Below are 12,400 nucleotides of genomic sequence, written 5' to 3'. Positions count from 1 at the left end.
GGGCACTTAGTGCTATGAACTCTCCTCTCAGGACTGCTTTCATAGTGTCCCATAGGTTTGAGTATGTTGTTTCTTTATTTTCATTGTCTTCAAGGAAGACTTTAAATTCTTTCTCTATTTCTTCCTTAATCCAGGTATAGTTCAGTAATTGACTATTCATTTCCCATGAGTTTGTAGGCTTTCTGGGGGTAGCATTGTTGCTGAATTCTAGCTTTAATCCATGGTGATCTGATAAGATACAGGTGGTTATTAATATTTTTTTGTAACTGGGAATGTTTGCTTTGTTACCGAGTATGTGGTCGATTTTTGAGAACGTTCCATGAGCTGCAGAGAAGAAGGTATATTCTTTCCTATTTGGGTGGAATATTCTATAGATGTCAGTTAAGTCCATTTGATTCATTACCTCCATTAATTCTCTTATTTCTCTGTTAGGTTTCTGTCTGATTGACCTGTCCATTGGTGAGAGAGAAGTATTAAAGTCTCCTACTATTAATGTGTGCAGTTTGATGGCTGCCTTGAGTTTTAACAATGTTTCTTTTACGTACGTGGGTGCTTTTATATTAGGGGCATAGATATTCATGATTGAGATTTCATCCTGATGAATTGTTCCTGTTATGAGTAGAAAATGTCCCTCTCCATCTCTTCTGATTGATTTAAGTTTGAAGTCAACTTTGTTAGAAATTAGTATGGCCACACATGCTTGTTTCCTAGGTCCATTTACTTGATAAGCCTTATCCCAGCCCTTTACTCTGAGTAGGTGCCTGTCTTTGTGGTTGAGGTGTGTTTCTTGTAAACAGCAGAATGTTGGATCCTGTTTTCGTATCCAATCTCTTAGTCTCTGCCTTTTTATAGGTGAGTTGAGTCCATTGACATTAAGTGATATTAATGACCAGTGGTTGTTAACTCTGGTCATTTTTTTAGTAGTAGATTTTGTGTGTTTCCCTTCTTTGAGATGTGCTGGTAAAGGGTCTTTAGATGTCTGAGTTACTGTGGTCATTGTTGGACTCCTTGATTAGTGATTTTCCTTCTATTACTTTCTGTAAGGCTGGATTTGTGGCTACATATTGTTTAAATTTGTTTTTATCATGGAAAATTTTGTTTTCTCAATTTATAGTGAACGAAAGCTTGGCTGGGAATAGTAGTCGGGGCTTGCATCCATGGTCTCTTAGTTTCTGCAGTACATGTATCTAGGACCTTCTGGCTTTCATGGTTTCCATAGAGAAGTCAGGTGTAAGTCTGATAGGTTTACCTTTATAAGTATCTTGGCCTTTTTCTTTTGCTGCTCTTAGTAATCTTTCTTTATTCTGTATGCTTTGTGTTTTGATTATTATATGGCGAGAGGATGTTTTTTTTTGATCCAGCCTATTCAGTCTTCTGTATGCTTCTTGAACCTTCATAGGTATATCTTTCTTTAGGTTGGGAAAGTTTTCTTCTATAATTTTATTAAATATATTTTCTGGACCGTTGAGCTGCGCTTCTTCTCCTTCTTCTATTCCTATTATTCTTAGGTTTGGTCTTTTTATTGTGTCCCATATTTCCTGAATGTTTTTTGATGAGAATTTGTTGGCCTTGCTGTTTTCAATGATCAGCGAGTTCATTTTCTCTATGGTATCTTCAGAATCTGAGATTCTTTGTTCTATCTCTTGTATTCTGTTGGTTATGCTGGCTTCTGTAGTCTCTATTCGTTTACCTAGATTTTCCCTGTCCAGCTGGCCTTCTCTTTGTGTTTTCTTCTTTGCCTCCATTTCAGTTTTTAAGTCTTGAACTGTTTCCATTATTTCTTTGATTGTTTTTCCTTGGTTTCCTAGGGTATCATTCACTGATTTACTCAATTCTTCACACTTTCTGTTATACTTCTCATCCATTTCTATAAGGGCATTTTTACATGCTGTTTAAGGGCATCAATCACTTTCATAAAGTCAATTTTATCTACTTCTTCATGATTAAGGTGTTCATGTCCTCCTGTTGTGAGGTCGCTGGGTTCTGGTGGTTTCATATAGTTTTTCAGTTTGTTGGGTGAATTCTTGCATTGGCGCCTGCCCATCTCTTTCTCCGAATGCTCCCCTATGGATCTTCTTTTACCGGATCAGGTCTCCTTGCCTACTGATGTACTTTCCCAGTGATGGCACCCTGCAGTGATAGCTCTCCTGGTGCTCCAGTGATGTCTCTCCTGGTACCAATACCAGATATCCGTGCCCAAAGACGGCTCTCCTGGTACCCAGATTAGCTCTCCCACTGATGGCTCTCCTGGTGCCAAGATCAGATCTCCATGCAGGTTGGGTAGTTCGTAAAAAAAAACCCTACCTTGCTTGTTCCTGGCAGGCCAGTGAACCAAAGGAAGTCTCGCCTGCCTACTTGCCCTGAGGATTTGTACCCAGCGCCAGACAGACTGAGCTGGATGGTGTTATGTGCCCAAAGAGGAAAGGGGGCAGAAGGAAGAAGGGTTCTGGATGCAAGCTGGGTGGAACAAGAAGAGAGAGGCAGTATGCGCGTTGTAGTGCCCCTGCAGGGAGCCCAGGGAGTATAGGGTGGGGTATGAGGAACTTCAGAGTTCCCTGTCCAGGGCTGCTTTTGCCGCCGCCAGTCACAAACTAACCCCACTGCTGTCTCTCCTGGTGCCGAGATCAGATCTCCATGCAGGTTGGGTAATTCGTAAACAAAGCGCCTACCTTGCTTGGTGCAGGCAGGCCAGTGAAACAAAGGAAGTCTCGCCTGCCTACGTGCCCTGAGGATTTGCCCCCAGCGCCCGACAGACTGAGCTGTATAGTGTTATGTGCCGAAAGAGGAAAGGGGGCAGAAGGGAGAAGGGTTCTGGATGCAAGCTGGGTGGGACAAGAAGAGAGAGGCAGTATGTGGGGTGTAGAGCCCCTGCAGGGAGCCCAGGAAGTATATGGTGGGGGATGAGGAACTTCAGAGTTCCCTGTCCAGGGCTACTTCCGCCACCGGTCACAAACTCACTCCACTGATGTCTCTCCTGGTGCCGAGATCAGATCTCCGTGCAGGTTGGGTAGTTCGTAAACAAAGCGCCTACCTTGCTTGGTGCAGGCAGGCCAGTGAAACAAAGGAAGTCTCGCCTGCCTACTTGCCCTGAGGATCTGCCCCCAGTGCCAGACAGACTTAGCTGGATGGTGTTATGTGCCCAAAGAGGAAAGGGGGCAGAAGAAAGAAGGGTTCTGGATGCAAGCTGGGTGGGACAAGAAGAGAGAGGCAGTATGCAGGGTGTAGAGCCCCTGCAGGGAGCCCAGGTAGTATCACTGTGCTTAGTCTTATGTCATGCTCAGGATTGAACCTATGGCTTGCTGCCTATTAGGTGAACATCCCATTAATTGAGCCTCGTGTCTAGCACTAGTAATATAATTGTAGCTACTGGATTTTGGTGTTTAATTTTCTGGCCTCTTCGCTTTAGTAATGTATATGTTATAATTTAAACATGTTATGCATTCTCCCCAGATTTTCTCATTATTATTACTGAACTCTTTTTCTTCTGGTTCAGTGCTTTTGCATGAATTATGAAGCCTTTTACTTTATGGGAACATTGTTAAGAAGCAACAAAAAAGAAAGTTCAGGAACTATCACATGACCCTATATGTTTTAGTTGTTTTTCCTCACTATATTGTTAGAGGATTTGGATTAAATTTTTTACAATTTATTTCATTTTCATTGGTGTTTTGTCTGCATGTATGTTTGTGTGAGATTGTCATAAGCCCTGGAACTGGAGTTACAGACAGGCTTGGGTGTTGGGAATTGAACCTGGGTTCTCTGAAAGAGCAGCCAGTACTCTTTTAAATATTTATTTATTTATTATGTGTATTAGGAGCTATGGGCTGTGTTCCTGCCGCCCCAGCACCTGGTCGCCTGGCTAGCTTATGCCCCGCAATAACAACACACAAACTGTATTCTTTTAAACACTGCTTGGCGCATTATATCTAGCCTCTTCTGGGCTAACTCTTGCACCTGGACTAGCCCATTTCTATTAATGTGTGTAGCACCCCAAGGTGCGCTTACCGGCAAGATTCTAGCCTACAGAGCTAAGGTGTATGAGCTCACTTCCTCTTCCTCCCAGCATTCTGTTCTGTTTACTCCACCCACATATGTTCTAACCTATGAGGGCCAAGCAGTTTCTTTGTTTTTAACCAATAACCTTACTCCATCATTTCCCCTTTTTCTTATTAAACAAAAAAAGGAAGGCTTTAACTTTAACATAGCAAAATTACATAGAACAAAACAGTTATCAAGTAAGAATTACAATATTTACATCTATTTTGTCTTTATCATAACTAAGGAAAACTATAACTATAACTAACTATTCTTCATCTCCATCAAAGACTCCATAAAGATACAATATTACCTAAGCAAACAAGAAATAAGCCGCTTTCAAACTCTAGAAATGACAGAGACATCTCGCTGCCTTGACAGTCACCCAAAATTTCTCTGTACCATTGGGGCATCCATCTACGGCCTACAGGCCCATTGCTTCCAGCAGACATTTCCATGGAGCAGGAAATTTCAAAGGCAGTTCAGTCACTATCTGCTATGTCCAACAGGATGTCTCACAGACTCTTTCATGAATCAGGAACCCTGAAAGCTCATCTCACCTTTAGGCAAGTTCAGCAGGCATCTCTCTGCGGGTTATTTGTGTCCAGTTTATGCAACCTTCCAGGCAAGAGCAGTTTCTTGCCCAAATGGCTATCAAACTCCATAAGGATCCTTTTCAATGCCCATTTTCTTCTTGAAGTAGATTCGTGCTGCCAGGAGCAGAGTGTCTCATTGTCATGAAAAGTCCTAAGTTATTTAAACATTAAATAGCATATTCTGTAGTCTTTGAAATATATGAAGAATGTCTATCTAAAATATATCTATGTACATCTAGAAAATCTAACATGACTACAAACTTTACTATTATAGATAACTATTCATTAACAGCTTATATACATAACATTTTTACATGAGCTACACAATCACAATACCTTAATCAATATCAGAAATACATATACATATAACAAATTGACCTTAAATTTAAATCACTGAAGCAAAATCCATATCAATGCAAATTATTCATACCTATATTATATCCCCCTTTAAATGTAAAAGAACATTTATAAACAATATTTGGGAATATGGACGCAGTTATTTCTCTCCCAACTGCTTCCTGCTGAATGGGGCCGCTGTCATTCAGGTCTTTAATGGGATAACCTGTCTTCTAGTTTCATCTTAGTTGGGAGTTGAGCGAAGCAATTTTTTGAGGGTATTCACAGCAACCCTTCAGGAGGGCGTGGTCTATCATACCATGTTGGTGTCAAATAAACAATCTGCAGGGTGTCATCGTCCCGGCTAGCTCAGTTAGTAGAGCATGAGACTCTTAATCTCAGGGTCCTGGGTTCGAGCCCCACGTTGGCCGCCATTCTGTAGTAGGAGCTGCGGGCTGTGTTCCTGCCGCCCCAGTTCCTGGTCACCTGGCTAGCTTATGCCCCGAAATAACAACACATTAAACTGTATTCTTTTAAATCTGCTTGGCCTATTATATCTAGCCTCTTCTCGGCTAACTCACACCTGGACTAGACCATTTCTAATAATGTGTATAGCACCCCAAAGTGCGCTTACCGGGAAGATTTTAGCCTACTTCCGTCCTGGGTCGGAGCTTAATCGCATCTGTCCCAGAGAGCAGGGCTAAGGTGTATGAGCTCACATCCTCTTCCTCCCAGCATTCTGTTCTATTTACTCCACCCACCTATGTACTAACCTATGAGCGCCCAGAAGTTTTTTTTTATTTTTTAACCAATGACCTTCCTCCATCAATTATGTATATAGAATTCTGCCTGCATGTATTTTTGCATGATAGAAGGTGGAGTGAGATCTCACTAGAGATGGTTGTGAACCACCATGTGGATGCTGGGATTGAACCCAGGTCCTCTAGAAGAGCAGTCAGTGCTCTTATCTTCTGAGCCATTTCTCCTCCCCTGAGTGGCCACATGGATCATGCTGTCCTTGAACTTACAGAAATCTGCCTGACTTTGCTTCTCCAGATGGGATTAAGGCCTGTACCAATTATGCCCGGCTGAGAGCTTCTTTTCAGGCTGTGGCATAAAAATACAGCAATACTTCAACCCTTGGCTGAAGAAAGTCAATTATCATAGAGGGCCATCCTCTTCAGTGCAGCTTGAGAAGGTCACACTTAGAACAGTGAGGAGGGAAGGCAAAACCTTCCTAGCTGGCCGTATCAGCCTGTCAATCTGGTGATCAATGGGATTATGAGGTCTCTGCCGAATTACCCTCACATCTCAAGTACTAACATTCTTATTCCAAGTAAGTTGTGAACAGTAGCTCTGTTTTTCATTTTTCAAATCCCATGTCTGTATTTCTACTCTTATTTATCACATTATTTAACTAATAGTCATTTCCATATTTTGCTTGGTGGGTCATAGCAATTGGCATTCACTCAAATTGTACTTAAAATTTTGTTTTTAAAATTTTTACCTTGAATAATAAAATACATTGTCATTTAAAAAATAGCTTTATAGCCAAGAGTTCATGCATGTATCCCAGCACTTGGTTGGTGACAGCAGGAAGACAGGGAGTTAAGAGAGTCAATTTATGCTACATATCATGTTCCAGACCAGCCTGGAGTGTATGAAACCCTATCTTTAAGAAGTAGCTTTACTGAGATATAATACATATGATAGCATATGATTTACATATTGTTTAAAATGTGTAACTGCCTAGGTGGTGGTGATGCACACCTTTAATCCCAGCACTCAGGAGGCAGAGGCAGGCAGTTAGTTCCCTGTGGATTCTTTTATAGCCAGGACTCTTTCACAGACAAAACGTGACGTGAAAAACCAGAAGTAAATAAATAAATAAACAAACAAACAAAGACACAAATAAATGTGTAACTGAGTGGCTTGCAGTATATTGGTAGAGTTGTTCAGCAATCACCACAGTCTAATTTAGGACTATTTTACCTTCCCCAAACAAACACATATTCTTTGAGAATCACTGTTCATTATTTGCCTCTCTTCCATGCCATTCTTCCTTTCCTGTTTTGTTTATTTATTTCAAGGCTGATCTTGAATAACTTTGAGCTCTAGATCTTTTTGCCCCACCTCCTAAATGCTGGAATTACAGTTGTGCACCACTACATTCAGCTTCCCACTTGCTGCTGTGGACATCTGGATATTTTGTGTAAATAGATTTATACATGAATTATTTTTTGATACTTACAGAAATGTTTTCAAGGTTTATCCATATGGCTATGTATCTGACTTTATTTCTTTTTATTGCTGAATAAAACTCCATTGTATGAATGTACTTGTATCACATTTTATTTGTTCATGAAGGTGGTGCATATTTTGATCATTTCCATTTTGGGAATGTTAAGAACAATGTCCTATGTCCTGTTTTTTTTTTTGTGTGTGTGTGTGGACTCATGTTTTCATTTCTGGAGATTAGAGCAAGCAGTTGTGATCATTGTGCAGCTTCCCTAAAGCAGTCGCAGAATGTTCCAAATTTCCAGTGGTGTAAGGGTGATTTGGTTGTCTGCTTGACTGACATCCCCTTTGCTGAAAGCACTTAGAGCAAGGGAGTGTATAGCAGCTGCCAATTAGGAAAACAGATTGCTCCATTCTCCAAGATTTTTACTTATAAAAAAATAGACATCAAAAGAATGTTTCATTTTTAATCTTTACTTTTTTTAATTAAGATATTTTAAAACATACAGTCTCCTCCTTTTAACATAACTATCCCCGTTCCCACCCCTTCCTCTCCTCCTGCTTCCCTCACCTTCCCCATCCTACTCCCCCATCCACTCTTCATAAAGGGTAAGGCTTCCTGTGGGGAGTCAAAAAAGTCTGACACTTCACCTTGAGGCAGGACCAAGGCCCTCCCCTGAGCAACGTTATCCCTACAAAAAGAATGTGCTCCTAGATGCCAGTTCAAGAACTAGGGATAAAACCTGGTCCTATAGCCTGTGGCCCCACAGACTGCCCAAGCCTTACACTGTCCCCCATATTCAGTGGGCCTAATTTGGTCTTCTGCAGGTTCCCCCGCGTTCTGTCCAGAGTCAGTTAGCTCTCACTAGCTCAGGTCAGCTGTTTCTGTGGGGTCTGGGTGGGACATTAACCCCAACCAACTGGACCCCTCATGCTACACCCAGGTTTAATTCCCTGCACCCACATGGCAGCTCGCAGCTGTCTGTAACTCCAGTTCAAGAGAATCTGACATGGTTATACCAATGCACATGAAATAAAGTTAAATAAAGTAAAAAAAAAAGATAAGTAATGTAGAAACTATGCTGACTGGAACATTTATTTTTGTTTAAGGATATAATTTAATTGAAATGTCTGTAACTTATCCTGCTCCAGATGAATTTTTTTAAGAGTTTAGATAATTCTCAATAAGTGAGTGATAAATTTAAGCATGTAATAGATATTTGTACAACTAATTTATGACTTTAAAATAAAGCTACATATTGAAACATCTAAGCAGTCTAGAACACAGTTGTTAGTGTCAGTGTTATTTGTTTTGTGTTTTGAGAGAGGGTTTTCCTTTGTAGTCCTTTCTGGCTACGAACTCAAAGGATCTGCCTGTGTCTGCCTCCAGACTATTGAAGGCATGGGATCAGACACCCAGCTTTAGTGTTTTTTGTAATGGTGCATATAGAGTTAGGACTCTGTAAATTGCTACCTACTGTTATGTCTTGAAGAGTTAACATGCATCTTGCATTGTACTAATTTGGTTCTTCATTTATTTATGTGCTTTGAGAATAGATTGGTGATTATGCAAAAGCTAAACCAGTAATAATAGCCACAAATAGTTCTAAGTATTTGGGTATTTATATGTTTAGCTTATTTATTTATTTATTTATTTATTTATTTATTTTTGTAGATAGTCTTAGGTAGTCTTCTGTAGTCTAAGCTGGCCTGGAACTCATGCAGTTTAGGATGACTCTTATTCCTGCTGCCAATTCCACCTTAATGCTGGGGTTATGGGTGCAAATCACCAAACCTGGGACATTTGAATATTTCCATTCTTTTGGAGTTTAAGACTACATGTAATTGTTACATTGTATGTTGATAAGTAATGATGTTCGTTTATCAAAAATGATGACTTTAATTAAAGCATTGCTTTATTTAAAATTTCAAAAAGTTATTGTGTGTGCATACGTTTGTGTGCTTTGTTGTGTGTGTAGAGTCAGAGTGCAAGCTTGGGGAGTATGTTCTCCCGTTCCACCTTCATGTGGATTCTGGGGATTGAATGTAGTTCATTAGGCATGTGCAGCAAGTACTTTTACTTGCAAAGTCATTTTGCTGCCCTCACTTTACATAGTTTTTTTGTTGTTGTTGTTGTTAAAATTGCAGAAGAATAGACTTTATAGACCTGGTTTTGTAGGAGGTTTTATTGGCCTGATATGATCTCAAGCATGTTTGTTGTTCTGGTATTACAGAGTAGAATACCAGTTTCTTCATACATATTGCCTGTCTAGTTTCATTCTTTTTATTGGCAGCATCTGTATTATTGTTATTCTTTTGGGTTTTTGGATGCAGGGTTTCTCTGTGTAGTCCTGGCTGTCCTGGAACTTGCTCTATAGACCAGGCTGTTCTGGAATGGAGAGATCCACCTGCCTCTGACTCCCAAGTGCTGGGATTAGAGGCTTTGTATCACCACTCCATGCAGCATCTGTACTTTTAAAATTTGTATTTTTTCTATTTTGAAAGTTGTGTCTTTACTTGTTTCTTTACATTTGTGCTTGCCATTTTAAAAAATTCTTCCTCCTATTTCCTGTAATTTAGAACTTTAAAACACACATTGTTTGGTGAAATAGTCAAGTAAGTGAGCAAGCATCATTGCTGTGAAAACAATGTGTTTCCTGGGGAAGCTCTGCTGCGAGTAAACAGTAAACTTTGAAAGGTTTGTATGGAATATGATCTTGTCAAGCAATATGGATGTATAAAAATAACAGACTCTGGACCTGATTGGTTTTCATATGGACTTTGATTTAAGGAGTGGCTTTTATGGAGCACATTTGTTAATAATAGAGCCGGCCAAATGTTTGGGTTTGTGTGAGGTGAAGGACTTTATGACATTGGTAAAGAAGGGTGGTCAGTGGAGCCCATGAGCCTTGGAGAAACAAAGAAGAAGGTGGGGTGAGAATAGCTCTTGAAGTCCAAAGGAAATATAATTGAAAGCATTCAGATAGTCATGGTGGTGCAAGCCTGTCATCCCAGAACTTGGGAAGTGGAGGCAGGAGAAACTCAAATTTGTATGCAGCCTGGTGTGTGTATCAAGTTCTAAGGTAGTCTGGGGTACACAATGAGACGCGCTGGCAAGAAAAACATTTAAAATAGATGTGGATCTGAGTGAATGTATCTTTTAGGTTTTGAATCATTTTTAGAAGACTATAAATTTGGATGTAGTTGAACAAAATAATACAGGGATTCCTCTGTACTCTGTACTCAGTTTTTCCCATTGATAACATCTTATAAAAACTACAATGTCAGGTCCACAGTATTGATATTGTACCCTGATAGTCAAATTGACATACTTCATCATCACAAGTAATGCTCAGGGTACCTTTCTTATAGCTTGGCCCATTTCCCTCTGCCTGTATTTTCTCTTCCAACCTGACAACCAGTCATGTGTTTTTTATCAGGTTTTCAAAGAACCATAACTTATATACCCTACCTAACATTCTAGGATTGACTTTTTCCACTTAGCGCTGAGGTTTATTCTTTTGTTATAATGTAGCAACAGTGTACTTTTTTTAATTGCCAAGTAGTTTGCCACAGTATAACTGTACCACAATTTATCATTTACTCATGAAGACATCTTGGTTGTCTCTGGGTCTTGGCTATTATAAATAAAGCTCTTATATAAACATATACATATAGATTTGTCTTTGAACATATGCTTTTCTTTTCTTTAAATTTAGTTTTTTTGTTCTTTTCAAGACATGGTTTCTATGTACCTTTGGAGACTGTCCTGGAACTACCTCTTTTAGACCAAGCTTGCCTCTAACACACAGAGATGCGCCTCCCTCTGCCTCATGAGTGGTGGGACTAAAGCTGTGTGCCACCACTGCCTGGCTGAACATCTGTTTTTAATTCTTTTAGCTTATCCATGAGTAGAATTGCTAGTGTTATAGTAACTAACTTGCTTGCCAAAAGGTCCTAAATCTTTCATATCATTACTAGCATTTGGTGTTGCCATCTTTAGAAATTTGGTTAGTCTGTTATATATGTGACAGATTTCATTGTAGGTGTTTTGTGTTTTGTTTTTTCCAACTGGTTCTTAGGTAACTGAGGCTGCTCTTGACCTCCTGATGTTCTCCTACCTCTATTTTAGCTACTGCATCAGGCTTCATTGTAGTTTTCATTTTAGTTCTTGTTGTTAATGATGTTGAACATTTTTCATGTGACCATTTGTTTTATATATCACTCAGGGCTTCTTGCACTCAGGTACTTCACCACTGACCTCTACTTACTACTTTTTTCTTCCTTTCTTTTTTTATTAAGGATGAGCAGAATTGTTTTTTCCTGAAAGGTTGAGTTTTTTTAATTTTTTTTTATTTTTTGAGGAATGGTTTAATATAAATAAGCACATGCATGATGTGTGTGTGTTAAAGAAAGGGGCAGTTGTACACACAGTAGTAAGGGTGGGTATAGACTTCTCAAGATAGAGTTGCCTGCAAGACACTGTTCTTTGCAATCATGTATCAGGATTAGCTTTTCAACTTTTTTATGGAGCAGGGAATTGCCAAATGTTTCTTTCATAATTCTAGAGGAAGAACGTCTTTCTAAGTAAGGGCTTTAATTTGCTTGAAGTTTTTAAGTCAGTTTTAAACAATAAGTACATATATGTGATACTTACTAGTCATGAATCAGAAAGTGGCTTCTTTTTAATAGTTCTATGAAAAAATACTTGATATCACTAATCATTAGAGTAATGAAAGCAAAACCACAGTGAGATATCATATTATTACCTCTTCTCTCTTCATAATGTCATTGTGGAAAAGACAAAAGAAACAAAGCTTGTGGTGCACACCTTAATCCCAGGTCTTGGAAGGCTGAAGTGGGAGAACTAGGAGTTCAGCCTAGGTAAGGGCACCCTTGGCTACATAGTGCATAGTGAGCTCAAGATCACCTTGCAATATTAACCCCACCCCCCAAAAAAAAGAATAAAAGAAAAGAAAAAAAAAGAAAAAAAGACAAAGTCATTTTGGTAAAGAAATAAAAATCTCTATAGGCTGTTGGTGGAATTATGGCTTGGTACAGTCATTATGGAAAATAGTATGGAGATCCCTCAGAAAGTTAAAAGTAGAAACAAGATGATCAGCAATAGATAATGATAGCATGGTGTTTACAAGCATGCATGTATACACACAGTGGAAGACAACTCATACTTAATG

The sequence above is a fragment of the Chionomys nivalis genome, chromosome Y (genome assembly GCF_950005125.1).
Source record: "Chionomys nivalis chromosome Y, mChiNiv1.1, whole genome shotgun sequence".
Classification (NCBI taxonomy): domain Eukaryota; kingdom Metazoa; phylum Chordata; class Mammalia; order Rodentia; family Cricetidae; genus Chionomys; species Chionomys nivalis.
The sequence above is the reverse complement of the archived record's forward strand: the minus strand, read 5'-3'. Positions refer to the sequence as shown.